The sequence below is a fragment of the Rousettus aegyptiacus genome, unplaced genomic scaffold, assembly GCF_014176215.1.
Source record: "Rousettus aegyptiacus isolate mRouAeg1 unplaced genomic scaffold, mRouAeg1.p scaffold_m13_p_9, whole genome shotgun sequence".
Taxonomy (NCBI): Eukaryota; Metazoa; Chordata; class Mammalia; order Chiroptera; family Pteropodidae; genus Rousettus; species Rousettus aegyptiacus.
Window position 1 is genome coordinate 33,160,160 of NW_023416312.1, and position 21,373 is coordinate 33,181,532.

General features: G+C 36.9%; 1 pseudogene; it reads right to left on the reverse strand.

Moving 5' to 3' along the window:
• Positions 1-18,101: 18,101 nt before the first annotated feature.
• Positions 18,102-19,335, reverse strand: LOC107505450 (annotated as a pseudogene).
• Positions 19,336-21,373: the final 2,038 nt, after the last annotated feature.

The window sequence follows — 21,373 nt, forward strand, 5'->3', positions numbered from 1 at the left end:
TTTTCTGGTTCTGGTTTATTTTACTTAGCCTAACACCCCAGATCTATCCATGTTGTCACAAATATCAGGAGTTCCTTCTTTTTAAGGCCAAATATTACATAATGTATATAATATTTTCTTTATCCAGTCAGCTGTCCATCTGTTGATAAACACTTAAGTTATTTCCATGTGTTGGCAGTCATGAATGATGCTGTAATAAACATGGAGTTGCAGATATCTTTGAGATAGTGATTGCATTTCTTCAGATACAAACCTAAAGGTTGAATTGTGAAATTATATGTTACTTCTATTTTTAATTTTTTGAGGAACATCCAAACTGTTTTTCCCAGTGGCTGTACCAATGTACATTCCCACCAACAGTGCATAAGGAGTCCCTTTTCTTCACAGCCTCTCCAACACTTCTTATCTCTTTTTTTAATAATATCCATTCTATTGGTATGACATAATATCTCATTGTAGCTTTGATTTCCATTTCCCTGATGATTAGTGAAGTCGAGCATCTTTTCATGTACCTGTGGTTCATTTGTATGTCTTCTTTGAGGAAATGTCTATTCAAGTCTTTTGCTCATTTTTAAAACATAGGATTGTTTTTTTCTTTTTTGTTATTGAGTTGAATGAGTTCTTTATATATTTTATTTATTTTATATATTTATATATTTTTTTCAATTACGGTTGACATTTAATATTATTTTATATTATTTTCAGGCATATAGTATATAAATTACAAAGTGAACCCCCTGATTTATCTGTTACAATACCTGGCACTATACATAGTTATTACACTATTATTGACTATATTCCTTATGCTGTACTTTACATCCCCATTTTGTAATTATCGATTTGTACTTACTGTAATTACTATTTTGTAATTCCCAACTTGTACTTCTTAATTCCTTCATCTTTTTCACTCAGCCTCTCAACTCCACCCCTTTATCTAATAACCATCAGTTTGTTCTCTGGATCTATGAGTCTGTTTCTATTTTGATTGTTTATTTTCTTTAGGTTCTAAAACGTAAGTGAAATCATATAGGATTTGCCTTTCTCTGTTTGATTTATTTCACTTAGCATAATATCCTTTAGGTCCATCCATGTTGTCTCAAATGGTAAAGTTTCATTTTTTACAAACTGAGTAATATTTCATTGCATATATGCACCACTTCTCCTTTATCCAATTGTCTATTGAGGGGCACTAAGACTGCTTTCATACCTTGGCTATTGTAAATAGCATCGCAGTGAACATGGGGGTGTGTGTGTGTGTGTATATATATATATATATATATATATATATATATATATATATATATATATATCTTTTCAAATTAGTGTTTTGGATTTCCTTGAATAAGCACCATAAGTGGAATTACTAGGTCACAACATAGTTTTAGTATTAATTTTTTTTAAGGAACTTCCAAACTGTTATACATGGTGGCTGTACCAATTTGCAATCCCACCAACAGTGCATGAGTGTTTCCTTTTCTTCACATCCTTGCCAGCATTTGTCTTTTGTTGATTTATTAATGATAGCCAATCTGACAAGTGTGAGGTGATATCTCATTGTGGTTTAAATTTGCACTTCTCTGATGACTAGCAAACTTAAGCAACTTTTCATATGTCTACTGGCCATCTGTATATCCTCTTTGGAGAAATGTCTGTTCAAGTCCTCTGCCCATTATTTATCTGGGTTGTTAGTTTTCTTTTGGTGTCAAGTTGTATAAATTCTTTATAAATTTTGAATATCAACCCCCTGTCAGATGAATCATTGGAAAATATCTTATTTCATTGATCATATCAATAAATACAGAAAAAGCATTCGACAAAATCCAGCATTCATTTACGATAAAAACTCTCAGCAAAGTATTAATAGAGGGAATATACCTCAACATAGTAAAGGCCATATATGACAAATCTACAGCTACTATCATACTCAATAGAGAAAAGCTGAAAGTGTTTTCCTTATAATCAGGAACAAGACAAAGATGCCCACTTTCATAATTATTATTCAACATAGTATTGGAAGTCCTAGACACAGCAATCAGACAAGAAAAAGAAATAAAAGGCATTTGGATTGGAAAGGAAGAAGCAAAACTGTCATTATTTGCAGATAACACAATATTATATGGACAGAATGCTAAAGATTTCACCAAAAAACTAAGAGAACTGATAAATGAATTCAGTAAAGTAGCAGGATGCAAAATTAATATTTAGAAATCTGTTGCATTTTTATTCAGATGAGTGGAATGTTTTTACTATCAATGTTTACTTTATTGACATTCAATATTATTTTATATTAGTTTCTGGTATATGCAGTGGTTAGACATTTATAATAATTTATAAAGGGTTTCCCCCAAATGGTCCAGTACCTACCCAACACCATACATGGTTATTACAGTATCATTGACTATATTCTATATGCCATACTTTACATCCCCATGACTACTTTGTAACTATCTGTGCTTCTTTTTTTTCTTAGTTTCAAGTATACAGTACATTGGTTAGACATTTATATAGTTTATTATATGATGCGCCTAATGGCTTCTCTCCTCTGGTTTTCCACCTAGCCAATGTATTAATGCTAACTGCATTCCCTATGCCATGCTCCCCATCCCTGTAACCATCTATCAACTATTAATTTGTACTTCCTTAAACCTTCACCCCATTCTATCAGATCCCCAAGCACCCTCCTCTCTGACTATCACCAGATTGTTCTCTATATTTGCGAGTCTGTTTTTGATTAATTGATTCTTTTTGTTCTTAGATTCCTCATGTAAGTGAAATCACATGATATTTATCTTCCCCTGTCTTACTTATTTCACTCAGCATAATAACCTCTAGGTTCATTCAAGTGGTTGAGAATGGTAGGATTTCATTTTTAATGGCTGAGTGATATTACATTGTATATATGAACCATAACTTCTTTATCCAATCATCTATTAATGGGCATTTAGGTTGCTTCCATATTTTGGCTATTGTAAAGTGTGCTGCCGTGAATATTGAGGTGCATAGATCTTTATGAATTATTGTTTTTGTTTGCTTTGGATAAATACCCAGAAGTGCAATTGCTGGGTCAAAAGATATTTCTATTTTCAATTTTTTGAGAAACCTCTGACTGTTTTCCATAGTGGCTGTACCAATTTACAATCCCACCAACAATGTATGAGGGTTCCCTTTTCTCCTTATCCTCCGAACACTTGCTATTTTTTGATGTATAGATGATAGCCATTCTGACAGGTGTGATAACTCACTGTGATTTTAATTTGCATTTCTCTGATGATTAGTAAATTTGAGCATCTTTTCCTATGTATATTGGCCATCTGTATTTCCTCTTAGAAGAAGTATCTGTATAGGTCTTCTCAATTTTTAATTTGACTGTTTTTTTGTTGTTGAGTTGTATGAGTTCTTATATATTTTGGATATTTACCTTTTATCAGATATATCAGTAGAGAATACATTCTCCCAATCAGTTGGTTGTCTTTTTGTTTTGTTGATGGTTTTCTTTGCTGTACAAAAACTTTTTAGTTTGATGTCATCCCCTTTGTTTATTTTTTCCTTTGTTTTCCTTGCCTGGGGAGACATATCTGAAAAGATTCCTGTAAGTTACATCAGAGAGTTTACTGCCTATGTTTTCACCTAGAAGTTTTATGGTTTCAGGCCTTACATTTAAGTCTTTTATCAATTTTGAGTCTATTCTTGTATGCAGTGTAAGAATGTAGTCCAGTTTCTTTCTTTCTTTCTTCTTATTTTTTTCGCATATATCTGTTCAATTTTCCCAATACCATTTATTGGAGAGACTATCTTTACCCCATTGCATAGTCTTACTTCTTTTGTCATATATTAACTGAGATTTATATCAGGTAGTATGATACCTCCAACTTTGTTCTTCTTTCTTAAGATTGCCATGGTTATTCAGAGTCTTTTCTGGTTCTATATAAATTTTAGGATTATTTTTTTCTAGCCCTCTAAAAAATGCCATTGGTATTTTGATAGAGATTGCATTGAATCTGTAGATTGCTGTAGGTAGTATGGCCATTTTAAAGATGTTGATTCTTCCTACCTATGAGGACAGTATATGCTTCCGTTTATTTGTATCTTCTTCAATTCCTTTTTTCAATGACATAATTTCCTGAGAACAGGTCTTTTACCTCCTTGGTTAATTTATTCCCAGGTAATTTATACTTTTTGATGCAATCAGAAACAGGATTATTTTCTTAATTTCTCTCTTTGAAAGTTCATCACTGGTGTATAAAAATCCCACTGACTTCTGAATATTTATTTTGTAACGTGCTACTTTATTGAATTCATTGATCAGTTCTAACAGTTTTTTTTTTGGTGGATTTGGTGGAATCTTTAGGTTTCTCAATATATAGTATCATGTCACTGGCAAATAATAAGATTTTTACCTCTTCCTTTCCAATTTGTATATCTTTTATTTTTCTTTCTTGTCTTATTGCTGTGGCTAAGACTTCCAATATAATCTTGAAGAAGAGTGGTGAAAATGGGCATCCTTGTCTTGTTCCTGCTCTTAAGGAAAAAACTTTTAGCCTTTGTCAATCGAATATGATGTTAGCTGTAGGTTTGTCATATATGGCCTTTATTATGTTGAGGTATGTTCTATCTATTCCTACTTTTCAGAGAGTCTTTATCATAATTGGATGCTGGATAGTGTTGAATGTTTTCCTGTATATATTGATGTGATCATATGTTTTTTTTAGTTAATTTATTTTTTATGATGACATTGGTTAACAAAATTCAATACGTTTCAGCTGTACACTTTAACAGTAACACATATATATGTTTACACTGTGTGTTCACCTCCCATAGTTAGATTTCTTTCTTCCAGCACATATTTGACCCCTTTTACCTTGTCTATCTCCCCCCTCTTACCCTACACCCCACCTCTGGTTACTACTAGTAGGGGTCTTCTTCGATATGTTACCATCTTCTTCTCCCTGGCTTCCCTGAGAATTCTGTCTTTGTCATTGATTTTTGATAATTTTAATACAATGTGTCTTGGTGAAAGCTTTTTTGGGTTGAGATAATTGGGTGTTTTGTTGACTTCTTGAATTCCAAGTTCCAGCTCATTCATTAGATTTGGAAATTCTCATCAACTACTTGTCTGAAAATGTTTTCTAGTCCCTGTTCCTTTTCCTCACTTCAATAATGCCCATTATTTTTATTTTTCCTGTCCTGATGGTATCAGCTAGTTCTTGCATTTCTTTTTTATTATTTTTTATTCTTTGGTTTCTTTCTTCTTCCTTCTGATTTATTTCTAGATTTCTGTCTTCAATATCACTGATTCTTTCCTCCATTTGGTCGACTCTGTTTCTATTTTGGTTTTCAACTCTTGCGGTGTGCTTTTAATCTCAAGAAGTTCTATTCAGTTCTTTTTGAAGGTTTCAGTCTCCTTGCTAAAGAACTCATTCTGCTCATCTAGTCATTTTTTCAATTCCTGAAATTGTTGTTATGATTTGTTTCAGATCTCATTGAGTTTTTTTCAGAAGTACCATCCTGAATTCTCTGTCATTTAAGTTGCATATTTCTAAGTATGTAAATTTATTTTCTGGAGATTTTTCTCTTTCTTTCTGAGATGCCTTGTCATCTTGTTTGCTTATGGTGTTTAATAGACTATTTCTTTGCCTGGGCATTAATGGAAGTGTATTCTGTTGTTTTTCTAGAAAGAAGATTTATGATATAAAGTTCTCTCTTTAGCCTGCTGCAAAGAAGGCACTTTTCTTTTGGTTTCCAGTACATGGCATCTAAGCCTCTTGCTCCCTGCTTTATATACAGCCTTAATAATGCCTTTTTTTTCTTATAGATGTTTAATCACGTTCACTACTTTGTCTCAGTCCCTCTTAGTGTTAGCGACAGTTTTGGTAGCATTTGCTAAGATTCCCCTGGGCTCCACAGTTTTCAGTCTTGGAAGATATTTTTGGGAGGGGACCTCTGGGTTGGGGATGGAGACTGCAGCTCAACCTTGGTTTTGCAACCGTGGCTGGTAAAGGTCAACTGTTGTTTTTCTACTCTCCTGCTTCTCTGCTTTCTGCCCTGATGACTGGGCCCTGCCGCTAGCTCACAACCCTCCCACACAGGGCTGTTCAGGGAACTTGCCTTCTCTTCTCCCCCTCCTCCTACAGGGAGCTTCATTGGCTGTGAGAGGTAGCTTCTTTATTTCTCCCAGTCCACTGCTCAACAGCTGAGGTTCTGACCTATGGTAGCTCTTATGCACCGATCCCAGGCTCAGGCATGCTTGTGTGGAGTTTAGGTGTTTATTGTTGAGTTTTAGATGTTCAGCTTATTGCTGTTTCAAGAGGAAAGATCTGGGGATGTTTCTCACTTCACCATGTTTTTCCAAACTCTCAATATCTTGTTCTTCTTTTCCAAGGAAGGCCTTCACCAAGTTTCCTTTTCCTGAGACTGCCTGAAGATTTTGGCTACGCTCATTGGGAGGATTATGATTTAGATTTAATGATGTCACTCAGTGCTCCCAAACTTCCTTCGGTCAAAATCAAATGCAAATCTAATCATATGGTTTTATCTTTCAATTTGTTATTGTGATGTATCACACTAATTGACTTGTGGATTTTGTACCAAACTTTCATTACAGTAATAAATCCAATTTAACCATGATGTATGATATTTTTAATGTATTGCTGAATTTGGGTTGCTAATATTTTGTTGAGGAATTTTGCATCAATGTTCACAGGAGATATCAGCCTTTAGTTTCTGTTTTTGTAATGTAATGTATTTGTCTGGTTTTGTATTCAAGGTAATGGTATTCTCATAAAAGTAGTTACAGAGCTTTCTCTCTTCTTGAGGTTTTTTGAATAGTTTGAAAAGAAGAGGTGTTAACTTTTCCTTAAATGTTTGATAAAATTGATCTATGAAGCCATCTGGCCAATAACTTTTGTTTTGGGGGGAGGTATTTGATTACTAATTTGATTTCTTTGGTGGTAATCAGTTGGATCAGATTTTCATTTTCTTCTTGACTCAGTCTTGGAGAATTGTATGTTTCTACGAATGCGTCTGTTTGTTCCAGTTTATCCAATTAGTTGCCGTATATTTGCTCATAGTATTTTCTCATGATCCTTTGTGTTTCTGTGGAGTCTGTAGTTATTTCTATTTCATTTCTGATTTTACTTATTTGAGTCCTCTCACTTTTTTTCTTGATGAGTTTGGTTAAGGGTTTGCCAATTTTGTTGATCCTTTCAAAGAACCAGCTCTTGGTTTCATTACTCTTTTGTATTGTTTTTCTAGACCCTATTTCATTTATTTCTGTTCTGATTTTTATTATTTCCTTCCTTCTACTTACTTTGGGTTTCGTTTGCCATTCTTTTTCTAGTTTTTGTAAGTGTAAGGTTAGATTATTTATTTGAGCTTTTTCTTGTCTCTTGTTGTAGACCTGTATCGCTATGAATTTCCCCTCTTAGGACTGCTTTCACTGTGTCCCATAAATTTGGAGTCATTGTGTTTTCATTTTTATTTTTCTCTAGGTAGCTTTTAATTTCTTCTTTGATCTCACTGTTAAACCATTCATTGTTTAGTAGCATGTTATTTAGCCTCCATGTGTTTGTGTATTTTCCAGTTTTTTTCCCTTGTAGTTGATTACTAGTTTCATGCCATTGTGATTGGAGAAGATGGTTGATATGATTTCAATCTTCTTAAATTTACTGAGATTTGTTTTGTGTCCTAAAATATGGTCTATCCTGGAAAATTTCCATATTCACTTAAGAAGAATGTATATTTTGTTGCTCTGTGGTAAAGTGCTCTGAAAATATCTATTAAATCCATCTGGTCTAGTGTGTCTTTTAGGCCCATTGTTTCCTTGTTGATTCTTTGACTGGAAGATCTGTCTATAAGTGTAAATGGGATGTTAAAGTCTTCCACTATGAGAGAATTACTGTAATTCTTTCCTTTTATGTTGGTCAATACTCGCTTTATGCATGTAACTGCTCCTAGGTTGGGTACATATATGTTTACTAGGGTTATGTCCTTCTGATTTATTGATTCCTTTATCATTATGCAATGCCCTTCTTTGTCTCTAATTATAGCTTTTGTTTTAAAGTCTATTTTATCTGATATAAGTATCACTACCACGGCTCTTTTTAATTTTCATTTCTTGAAATATCTTTTTCCATCCCTTTACTTTCAGTCTATGAGTTTCATTTTATCTGAAGTGGGTCTCTTGTAGACAGCATCTGCATGGGTCTTGTTTTCTTATCCATTCAGCTACCCTATAACTGTTGATTAGAGCATTTAATCCATTTATATTTAAAGTGATTAGATAGATATATAGTTACTGCTGTTTTAATATTTGTATTTGTTATTTCTCTTTTCTTTTTTATCCCTTCTCTTTTTACAGAAGTCCCTTAAACATTTCTTGTAATACTGGCTTGTTGGTGATGAATTCCTTAAGCTTTTCTCTGTCTGAGAAGCTCTTTATCTCACCTTCCATTTTAATCGAAACCCTTACTGAGTAGAGTATTCATGGTTGTGGAAACTTGTTTTTCATAACTTTGAATATTTCTTGACTGTCCCTGTGGCCTGCAAATTTCCAATGAAAAATCAGCAGACATTATTACGTGGGTACCCTTATAAGTAATTAGCTGCCTTTCTCTTACTGCTTTTAAGATTCTCTCTTTGTCTTTGAACTTTGGCATTTTAATTTTGATATTCCTTGGTGTGGGTCTGTTTGAATTCCACATGTTTGGGACTCTTCGTGCTTCCTGAACTTGTATGTCTAATTCATTTGCCAGGTCAGGGAAGTTTTCTGTCATCGTTTCTTCAAACAGATTCTCAATCCCTTGCTCTCTCACTTCTCCTTCAGGTACTCGTATGATGTGGATATTGTTGCACTTCATGTTGTCCCACAGGTCTCAAACTATCTTCATTTTTTAAATTCTTTTCTCTTTTTGTTGTTCTGATTAGGTGTAATCTTCTGCCTTGTCTGCCAGTTCACTGATTCAATCTTTGGCTTCCCCCAATCTACTGTTGAATCCTTCTAGTGTATTCTTCATTTCAGTTATTGTATTCTTTATTTATGTCTGGTTCTTTTTTAAGGGTTCTATGCCCTTTTTTATGCTTACTGTCTCTCTCTTGAGGTTCTCTTTGTGCTCACCTATTCTCCCCATAAGTTTATTGAGCATCCTTATAACCATTACATTGAACTCTTTCTCTGGTAGGTTCCTTGTCTCCATTTCATTTAGCTTATTTTTTGGAGTTTTCTCCTGTTGTTTCTTTTGTGGAATGTTTCTTTGTTTTTTTTTTTCATTTTATTAGCTTCCATGTGTTCATTTCTATGTGTTGAAATAGGTTGCATTTTTAATACACCAATAATGAACTATCAGAAAGAGAAATTATGAGAACAATCCCATTTACAATTATATCAAAAAATACCTAGGAATACATTTAACCAAGGATGTAAAAGACATATACTCAGGTTATTTTCGTCTGAGATACTCTTTCTCTGTCCTTCAACTCTAAATGATAGCATTGCTGAATAAAGCATTCTTGGTTATAGATCTTGGGTTTTCATCACGTTGAAGATTTTGTGCCAAGCCCTTCTGTCCTGCATAGTGTTTCTGTTTTTGTGTTTGTTTTGGAGAAATCAATTGCCAGTCTTATGGGTGCTCCTTTGTAGATAATTAACAACTTTTGTCTTGCTGCTTTCAAGAATCTCTCTTTGAATTTAACTTTTAGTATTTTAATTGTATTGTGTCTTGGTGTGGGACTGTTTGGGTTCATCTTGTTTGGAACTCTCTGAACTTCCTGGGATTGTATGTCTATTTTCATTACCTGGTTAGGGATGTTTTCCATCATTATTTCTTCAAATATCTTTTCAGGTATCTTCTTCTTCAGGTACCCCTATGACACGGATGTTTTCACATCTAATTTTGTCCCATAAGCTCCTTAAATTATTATTATAGTCTTGGCTTCTTTTTGCCATTCTGATTGGATGTCTTTGGCTTTCCCGTCCTCTATAGTGGTGGTTTGATACTCTTCTTCATTCATTCTGTTGATTCCCTCTAATATACTCTTCATTTCAGATAATGTATTCTTCATTTCTGACTGGTTCTCTTTTATAATTTCCATTTCCATTTTTATGCTTTTTATCTCTCTGTTAAAGTTTTCACCAAGTTCATCTACACTTACCCTAAGATCATTGAGTATCTTTGTAATCAGTGTTTTGAACTCTGCATCTGTTAGATTGTTTGGCTCCATTATTCCTGGATTTCTGTTCTGTTTTCTCATATGGTTTCTGTTTCATTGTCTTCCAATTTTGGCAACCTTAGTGTGTCTGTTTTGATGCACTAAGCAAAGGTTCTAAGTCTCCTGGTCTTATTAGCATAGCTTTGTGTAGTAGGTGTCCAGTGGCACAGTCCTGAGAGGGGTTCAGCTTCAGGCCACGTTTAGCCCCAGCCTGTGCTCCTCTGGGGCTACCTGATAAGATTTAGCAAGCAATCCACAGATGTTTTTATTATAGTTGCCTCAAGAGGCCATGCCAGAAACCTAGGTCAGCTGCCACCAGTGTGAGTTCAGGGTTGGCTCAGCAAGGAACAATGGACTCACAGAAGACACACCTGGATGTGGCTTTGGAAGGGCCGTGAGTTGAGAGAGATGGAGTTTTAGGGAATCCTCCGGGCAGAGAGACCTCTGTTATCCAATTTGATGATGTCTCAGCTCTGGCGGCACTGATTCCGCACACTGGGAGTGGAGAGGGCACAACAGAGGAACAATGGATACTGCCAGCACTTCTGCATGGGAGAAAGCCTCACCTCCTGCTCTTACTCAGACAACTCAGTGGCCCTCTGTAAGTCCTTGGTGCCCCCCGCCCCAGCAGCTAACCTAAGGTTGGTGCTCAGAGCAAGTGAGTTTATCACTGTGAATGTCCTGTCACAAACACTGCCATTTTAGAAGCATCTGCAGCTGCTGGCTGCTGCTGCCACCGTAGCCTCTGTCCCACTCAGCCACTCTGACACTCCAGATGGACAGCATAGCGACCTTGCCTCCACCTGTCCCCTAGCATGGCAGGGTGATTTTTTATTTCTCTCCCTAGTTGTAGTGCTTTTGTTCACTAGACTCAAGGCAACTCTGCTTGCTCTTTGCTCCATGTTTCTGTCACAACTTTGATTTGGTCGCAAAAGGTATGAACAAAGCCTCTATCATCTATGCCATTTTTCCTGGACCATCGTCAGTCTTTGAGTACCTTTGAAATAACTTTGAAAAGAACAAAGCTTTTAAAAAAAAATCTCTGCAGTCAGGAGTCCACTTGGGTAAGATGAAGTAAGGGATATATGGTACGATTTTTCCCATTACGTCTTTTAACCAACTTGTTTCAAAGGAGTTGGCCAAGTTCTTGGAGCAGCACTTAGCCACTCCCTCAGCCCTTCCCCTTCCCCAGGGAAAAGTGCAGTGCCATAGCCTCTAGGTCTACCAGGTTTGGTGTCCGAATGCATCCAAAGCCCTGAAGCGATGGTGGCAGCAGCAGTGTGACCAAAGCTTTTTGAATATTTGGTACTTTTTAATATATTCTATCTCTTTGTTGAAATTCTCACTTTGTTCATTCATTGTTCTCCTGGCTTTAGTGAGCATATTTATAACCATTGTTTTGGACTCTGTCTAGAAAATCTGTTTTCTCCATTTCATTAAAGTTCATTTCTGAACAGTTATCTTGTTCTTTTGTTTGCAACATATTCTCTTGCTTCTTCATTATCCCTGAATCTCTATCAGTTTCTGAGTATCAGATAAAACAGCCACCTCTCTCAGTCTTGACAGACTTGTCTCATGTATGAAATGAAACTTGTCAGTCTGTCCAGCCTGAGATCCTGGGCTTTCAGTCTTTTGTGTTTGTCCAAGCCACTCTCTTTGTTCTTAGTGGCTCTCAGTAGATTAAGATGTGCCAAGACCCATCAGTGTCTCAAATGCTTGGAAATTCTCACACTTCTGTTCAAGCTCCCAAAGACAAATCAACTGTCCCTTTGGTTCCCTGTTTCAGGCTAATTGGAGGCTTGACCTTCAGGTTGCAGGTGGGAAGGTCAGAACATTAGATATATAGTCTGGCCCTTCTTAGGGAGAAACCAAAAGCTGGGTATTTGTTCCTACTCACTCTGCTAAGCCAGCATAAATGGTCACTGAAGTGCTTATATACCCATATATAACCACCTTGTCTGCGTGTGTGTATGTGTGTATGTGTGTGTGTGTGTCTTTGTGTGTGTATTCCCAAGGGACTCAAAAGTGCCAAGCCCCATTAGCAACCAGAGATAGGTGATTTGGGAACTTATTCCTCAGGTGACAGTTATAACAGTTAAGATCTTAGATATATGAACAAGATCCTTCTAGGAAATAGCTGAAGATTTCATTTTACTGTTCGAATGAGCCAGTGGGAGAAGGTGGGAGAAATGACCACCAGCTCTTTCTGCCTCCCAGAAGCATCCCAGTCAGATCCCATGCACAGGTTGGTCAAAAGCTAGGTCATCAGGCAGCAGCTGCTAAAGTATGCAGTGAAACTTCTTCCGGAGAGAAAATAGATGAGTGTTTTTGCCTGTTCCCTCTGTACAGAGCTCAGGGACATAGCTGTAGGAAGTGATCACACACCAATTTAAAAATTGATTCTTTGTTTAATATGCTACTGTGGGACTCATGAATGCCAAGTTCCATTGGCTATCAAAGCTAGGTGATTTGAGGATCCATGACTCAGTTTTCTGCCTGGCAATGGCATTTGTTAAGACATAGCTGTTGCCCCTCTGTATTTGGTCTCTGCCATGACCACTGGGGTGTGCCACATGGAATATACTGACCACTCAGTCAGGACTGTTCAGGCTTCAAAGACTGAGAACCACCACCTAACTCCCTCTCCTTGTGTCTTGCAGGGGGTTCTGGGCTGCATCTGCAGCACCAATCTCCAGATCTGTCCCTGCTCCTTTCCTTTTAATGTTGTTTTTTATCAGGTGTCCAATGGACAAGCGTCACTCAACTAGTTTCTGGATTTCTCTCAGAGGAAATTGGTCCATGTGTAGCTGCATATGTGATGTGTTTGTGGGAGGAGGAGATGTCAGGAACCTCATAGCTCAACAACCTGGTGATTTCCCATTCCTTCAAATTGTTTTCTTAATTTTTATTTTTATTGTGGTAAAATGTACATGAGATTTTCCATTTTAACCATTTTAAGTGTACAGTTCAGTGGCATTAAGTATATTTGCATTGTTTTTCCTCATCCCAAACAAAAGCTCTGTACCAATTAAACAATAACTCCAGTTTCTCCCTTAGCACTTCATAACCTATTTTCCTTCCTGTTTCCATGAATTTGCCTATTATAGGTACTCACGAAAATGGGATAATACAATAATATAATAATACAATTTTTGTTTCTTGCTTATTCAACTTAACATAATATTTTCAAAGTTCATCCATGTTATAGTATATATAAATAATTTACTCCTTTTTATGGCTAAATAATTTTCCATTTTCTGTATATACCACATTTGTTTATCTGTTCATCTGTTGATGGAAATTTGGGATGTTTCCACATTGGCTATTGGTAATAATGCTGTTATGAACATTGATATACAAATGTGTCTTCAAGTCTCTGTTTTCAATTCTTTGGGGTATGTACTCAGAGCCGTAATTGCTGGATCATATGGTAATTTCATGTTTAACTTTTTGAGGAAACACCAAAGTATTTTACAAAGGTACTTCATAATTTTGCCATATGATATAATTGCTTGAATATGACAATAAAAGCACAGAAAGCAAAAGAAAAAACAGATAAATTGAACTTCATCAAAATTAAACACTTTTGTACATTAAAGATCTACCAAGAGAATGAAAATACAAAACACAGTGAAAATGAGAAAATATTTGCCAGTTTGCATTTCTTTAATGATTAGTAATGTGCATCTTTTCATGTGCTTATTGGCCATTTGTATATCTTATTTGAAGAAATGTCTATTCAAATCCTTTGTCCATTTTTGATTAAGTATGTTCATTTTTTTCAATATTTCATTTTAGGAATTCTCTGTATATTCTAAATATTAATCTTGTATTGGATATATGATTACTTTTATTTTAAAATATTTTTTTACTTTAAAATAGTTTTGGATTTATAGAAAAGTTGCAATGATAGTACAGAGAATCTCTATATAGAATCTCTATAAGAATCTTTCTTACCCATATTCTTCTATGTTTAACATTTTACATTACTTTAGTACATTTATCACAACTAAGGAATCAACATTGGTGAATTATTTTTAATGAAAATGTACACTTAACTCAGATTTTGTTACTTTTCCCTAATGTCTTTTTTTCTATTCCAGAATCCCATCCAGGATACCACATTATAATTGGTTGTCATGTCTCAGCCTATTCTGGTTTGTGACAATTTCTCACGCTTGATTTTTTTAAATGGCATCTTTTCTATTTTGCAGTCCTTAATTTCAAAACAAAACAAACAAAAAACCCCACAACACACAACATCCACACCTTATGTCAAATGTGGGAAGAGAAGGCTTGAGACCCTTGTGTCCTGCCTTAGGCAGAAAGACAGGAGAGGGTAAAACCACTAGACATCAGTAGAGGAAACCAGGTGTGCTATGGCCATTCAGGGAGCAATGAAAACACTATACAGAGGTCACAAGGTCTGCATGTAGAAAATCTTAATCTACTTCTCCCATATGAGAGGCATCCTCATCATCCTCAAAGAGGAGGATCTTATCAGGAACAGCTGTACTGGGTTCTTCTGCTGCCATTTCATCTTTATCAATGCCAAGGCCTAGCTTGATCATTTGGTAGATGTAGTGAGTCTGAGATTCCTTACGTGAGAAGCTGGAATGAGCAGTGCAACAGCAGCATCAGCCTTGTCATTCTTGTCTGCCTCTGCCTTCTGCTGTAGAGACTCCACAGTGGGTGATCTCCAGAATATGCTGGTATGATTTCACTCTTCTTAAATTTATGGAGGATAGTTTCATATTTCAACATGTGGTCTACCTTTAAGAATGTTCCATGTGCACTAGAGAAGAATGTATAATCTGATATTTTGGAATGAAAGACTCTGTAAATATTGATTATGTTCAGTTGGTCTAATGTGCCATTTAAGGATGATATTTTCTCATTGATTTTCTGTTTGGATGATCTATCCATAGCTGACAGTGGGAGTATTTAGGTATCCTACTATAATTGTGTTTCTGTCAGTTTCTTTCCTTAGTTCTGTTAGTAGTCTCTTTATATATTTTGGTGCTCCCTGATTGGGAGCATATATATTGATAAGTGTTATGTCTTCATCATGTATAGTTCCCTTTATCATTATGAAATGTCCATCTTTGTCACTCATTATCTTTTTTATCTTGAACTCTGATTCATCAGATACAAGTATGGCTACCTCCACTTTTTTTGGATGACATTTCCCTGGAATATTGTTGTCCACCCTTTTATGTTGAGTTTATATCTGTCCTTGCAGCTGAGATGTGTCTCTTGAAGGCAGCATACAGTTGGATTTTGTTTTTTTGTCCAATCTGAAACTCTATGCCTTTTTTATTGATAAGCTCAGTCCATTTACATTTATGGTGATTATTGAAATAGAAGGTTTTCCTATAGCCATTTTATTTTTTGTTTTCTCTTAGCTCAGTGTCTCCATTATTTCTTTATCCTTGTGATCCTGCCTGTTACTTTAATTTGGTGGTGTTCTATGGATTTTCCCGGTTTCCTCTTGTTTTATGTTATGTGTCTCAGTTCTGGATTTTTGGTGCATTGTTTCCATTAAGTTTATGTAAAGGAAAAGATACACACACACACACACAATAATCCATTTTCTTCTGTGTGTACCTTATCTCCATTACCCTTTGCATATTCAGATCTTTATTCTTCTCCATTTCTGTGTTGTTGTTGTTTTGTTTTGTTTTGTTTTGTCTCAAACTATCTCTATTTATGCTGTGAGTTCAATTCTGGGTTGCAGTAGCTGTTGTCTTCTCTTTTTAAACTGTTTTTTTTTTTTACCTTTAAACATTTTGCAACATTTAAGTATATAATACCCCATTCTTGCAGTTTCCTGTTTCTGTCTGTCTGTTAATCATCCTACTCACTATTTTGTATTTTTCTGTCTTTGTTTCAGGTAGAAAAAACCCTTTAATATTTCCTCTAATGCAGACCTCGTGGTGGAAAATTCCCTGACCTTTTGTATGTCTGGAAATATCTTTATTTCTCCTTCATATCTAAAGTAGAGCTTTGCTGGATATATTATTTTTGGCTGATAATTTCTTTCTTTTAATAATTTGAATATTTGGTTCCACTCCCTCCTTGCTTGTTAAGTTTGTTAAGTTTGTTCAATGATAGTCTAATGTTTTTTTTTCTTTATAAGTTAGTTTTTCCCCCTGGCTGCCTTGAGAATTCTTTCTTTGTCATTAATTTTTGACAGTTTTAATATAATGTGTCTTGGAAAAGGCCTTCTTGAATTGAGATAATCGGGTGTTCTGTTTGCTTCTTGGATTCAAGGATACACTTCTTTCCATAGGTTTGGGAAATTCCCATTGACAGTTTGTTTGAATATGCTCTGTTTCCTTCTCCCTCTCTTCCCCTTCTGGAATACTCATTATTTTTATATTGCTTTTTCTGATGGTGTCAGTTGGTTCTTGTAGTTATTTCATTTTTTCAGTCTCAAGTCTCTCTCTTCTTCCTTTTGTGTCATTTCCAGATTTCTGTCTTTGATATCATTAATTCTCTCCTCCATCTTGTCAGCTCTATTGTCTAAGCTTGCTGTTTCATTCTTCGCCTCTTTTAATATTTTCATTTCCAGTTCTATTTGGTTCTTTTTTATGATTTCAGTCTCTTTGGTAAAATATTCCTGTTGTTCATTGATTTTGTTTCAGAGTTCATTGAACTGTCAGTTAGATTTTTCTTGCATCTCATTGAGTTTTTTCAGAAGTGCAATTTTGAATTATCTGTCATTTAAATCGTATATTTCTGTATCTTTAAGCTTATTTTCTGGAAAGCTTTTGTTTTCTTTCTGGACTGCTTTGCCACGTTGGTTGTTCCTTGGTTGTTTGATAGACTATTTCTCTGCCTAGACATTAATGGAAATGTATTGTCCATTTTTTTTTAAAGAAAAATTATTATATAGTGATCTCTTCTTAGCAGATTGATAAGAAGAGGTTTTTCTTTTGATTTCCAGTAGATGGCACTCAAGCCTCCTGCACTGCCCAAGCCTCCTGGCTCTCAGCTTTGAGTTTAAAAATTCCCTTTATTCTCTGAGGAAGTGTGTGTCTCTTTTGTGACCAGGTTGCCTTCGACCAAAGACTCCACCCCCATGGGAGAATATGAAAGTGACGGGTATGAGGCCTATGAGGGAGTATAGAACCTGGGAAGAGCCCCTGTAAAGGTCTTGAAGTATTAATTCTGCCCCAACAGACAGATACAATGCTCTTCTGCCTCTTTCTAAATTAGCCTGACTTGGTGGGGGTGTGGTGGATTGGGTGAGGCCAGCAGTGTGTGTGGCTGTTTTCCTTCAGATAATGCTGGCCCTCAAGCTTCAGCTGCTTTGTTTCTGTATCTCCACTCCTGTCACTGTAACCGGCTGCAGTATCTTTCAGTTCAGGTTGCTGCAGATTCCCCTAGGGCTTGATGCTAGCTCTAGGAGTGTATGGGGGTGGCAGCACTGTGGGATGGTAGGGGGAGGCAGCCAGGATCCATGACTCAGTTTTCTGCCTGGCAATGGCATTTGTTAAGACATAGCTGTTGCCCCTCTGTATTTGGTCTCTGCCATGACCACTGGGGTGTGCCACATGGAATATACTGACCACTCAGTCAGGACTGTTCAGGCTTCAAAGACTGAGAACCACCACCTAACTCCCTCTCCTTGTGTCTTGCAGGGGGTTCTGGGCTGCATCTGCAGCACCAATCTCCAGATCTGTCCCTGCTCCTTTCCTTTTCCTCTTCTTCTTGCTGGATTCACCCACCCTCAGATTCTCTAATGTGCAAATCTCTCAGATATGTCTGCGTATTAGGCAGTGTGTTATCTGTTGTTTGTTGGGTCATACCTGTTTGGTTTGTTGTAATTTAAAGAAGAGAGATCAGAGGAGATCCCTCACACCGCCATGCCTTTGATGTCACTGATTTTTAGACTATTTTTTCTCAAGGCACTTCTTAACAATATTTTTATGAATGACCTTCAAGATTTTGTTCTGTTGGAGCATTTCTCAGGAGATGTTCAGGGGCAAGTCATCATAGTCAACCACACCACAAATGAAGCTGAGGTGCTCTGGTATCAACCTATCGCAGCTGAACATGATGAACACATTGCAGACACAGAGAGTTTAATGCCCTTCTCGCTCTCAAAGAGATCCAAAAAAAAAAAAAGCCCAATAGGGAATGAATAGCAATGCTCTGAATTCACACTGATCTACAGAGAAGTGCTTGACTGCCAAGTGATCTTCCCAGTCATTGGCAAGGCTCTTGTAGAACTCTCCATATTCTTCCTGGGTTATGTCATGAGGGTGTCTGGTCAAAATGGACTTGTTCTTGTTCGGTTATTCTGGATAAATATATTTCTTCTTAATCTTCTTTGTTTTCTTTTCTGTTTTTATATTAGCACTATCATCTTCCCCATCTGAGCCCACATCTTCAATCCTGGGCTTCTCCCATCATCTTTATCTTTTTTCTCACCTTTTCCTCTGCTTCATCATTACTGATTTCTTTCTCTTGTTCCTTCTCCAAATAAAAGATGATAAGATAATGTATGAACTGTGATTGCTTCTTCACCACTTCTTTGACCTACCTCTCCTCGAAGTACTCTGGTCATTCTTAAGGTGAAAGATCACTTTGGTACCCCGGCCAATGAGCTTACCATGGTCAGTTCGTACAGTGAAGGAACCTCCAGTAGGAGACTTCCCAGTCATGATACTCCTCATCATTGTACTTTGCGATCACAACCACTTTCTCTGCCACCAGGTAGGCAGAATAAAAGCCAACACCAAACTGTCCAAAATGGAGATGTCTACACCAGCCCAAAATGTTTCCATAAATCCTTTAATACCAGACTTAGCAATGGTTCCAAGTTTATTTATGAGTTCAGCTTTGGTCATGCCAATGCATGTGTCCACCAGAGTTAGGGTGCATTCCTAGGGTTTTGAGATGATGACAATTTTCAGCTCTTTACCACTGTCCAACTTAGAAGAGTCAGTCAGGTTCTCATAGTGTGTTTTATCCAAGGCATCAGAAGCATTACTGATCAGTTACTATAGGAAAATGTCCTCGTTGGAATAGAAGGTATTGATGATGAGAGGCATGAGTTGGACAATTTCTGCCTGGAAGACAAGTCACCATCTCTTTCTCTCCATGATGCACTTCTTCAGGCATCTTAAAAATGAAAAGATGCAAGTACTAGAGAGCAAGGTGGGTAGGAGCTGTGCTGGCTCACATACCACAAGAAACATGCATGAGGGTGACTGAAAAGTGAGGCTGTGACTTTCACACTTGATTTTGATGTCCTTGACAGTTTTTGATAATACTGGCCAGATATTTTGTAAAAGGTCTCTCAATTTTGGTTTCTCTAATGCTTCTCTCATAGTAAGACTAGAAGTAGTGTAAATGCCTGACATTAAGCTTTTGATTACTGAGCCATCCATTTTAAATGACATTCATCTTAAATAAACATATTGCCAATTATATAACATAGCTACTAGCAAAACAACAACATAAGGAATTACGCCATTTTTACCTGTGAAGGGCCCTTTTTCAGAAAGCCCTGAGTAACTTAAATAACTGACTGCTTGAGCGACCTCACTTCTCCTTTCTTGCGCACTAATTCCTGTTCTTATGTTTTAAGTTCACCAATAAACAGTGAACCCATGAAACTCTAGACACCTTGCCTTGGGATACTAATAAAAGTAGAGCTCTAGTTCTATGCTCCCTCCCTTTCTTTGCCCATGTTCTCATTGAATGGCCCATGGGTATGCTATGTACTTTTCAGAACCTATGAGTAATACAACTCATTCCTCAAATTCTCTGATGAATTCTTTGTGAAGTACATCCTACAATCATAATAAGAATCACAAGAGCTGGCCGAGGTAAAAATTGTGGCCCTAGTGGGAGAAATGTCTTTGGAACACTACAAGTGATGTATGCTTGGACAAGTGCAGCAGACATTCCTAAACAAAGGTGCTAACATCAGCTTGGGTCTGATGGAATACTAGGGTTATGTGTTTGGGGAAGGAAGAACTCAGAGGTAAAGTGGCATTTCCATCATAGTGGATTAAGAATACATACTATTTATATCATTAAATTTGTGTGATATTTCTCTTCCTTTCAGACAAATTCGTGTCCTTATTTGTAAAGAATGCATGGCCCACAGATAACAATGATAATTTAGTGTGCAATTTCCTCCACTTTTTTTGGATTATTTTTTCTTTTTGCTGTTCTGATTGGGTGTTTTCCACTACCAAATATTCTAACTCATTGATTTGATCCTCTGCTTCATCCAATCTGTTGGTTCCCTCTAATGTACTCTTTCTCTCAGATATTGTATTTTTTGATTTCTGATTGGTTCTTTTTTATGTTTTCTATCTTTCTTTTATATTTTCTGTCTCTTTGTTAAAATTTTTACTGAGTTCATCTACTCTTCCCCTAAGTTCAGTGAGCATCGTTAACCAGTGTTTTAAACTCTGCATTTGGTAGATTGCTTATCTCCATTTTGTTTAGTTCTTTTTCTGGAGCTTTGCTTTGTTCTTTCATTTGGAATGTGTTTCTTTGTCTCTCCAGTTTGGTAACCTCCCTATGTTTTTTTCTATGTATTAGGTAGGGATGCTAAGTCTCCCAGTCTTATTAGAGTGGCTTTATGTAGTAGGTGTCCTGTAGAGCTCAGTGGTGCAGTCTTCCCTGGTCTCTTGAGCCAGTTGCTCAAGGTGTGTCCCTGTATGCATTGAGTATTCCCTCCTGTTGTAATTCAGCCTTGATTGCCGTTTGCATTTCAGTGGGTGGGATTGAGCCTAGGTTGATTGGTTGTGAATTTTGGCCCGTAAAGGGCCAAACCTATGGAGCAGGATTCACTTTAACAGGACTCTGATGCTTGCCCAGTCTGTCATTTGGGTGTGTCCTCCACAGATGCAGTACTGGTTAGTGCTCAGGCTCTGGTGGAAGCCAGCCACTGGGTGTGCTGGCCCAAGGGCCACTTGTGAGGAGCCGAGTTTAGCTTCAGCTTGTGCACTGTCCAAAGCCACCTGGCATGAGTCACCAAGCAATCCACAGATGGCTGCCACCCATTCTGGGCTTAGAGGTGCCTTGAGAGACCAAGTCAGGACCCGAGGTCACCTCCCACTAGTTCCAGGCTTCAGGCAGCTCAGCAAGAAGTATTGAACACATCGAGGCTAGATGCTGCTTGCTTTTGTTTTGTGAACAT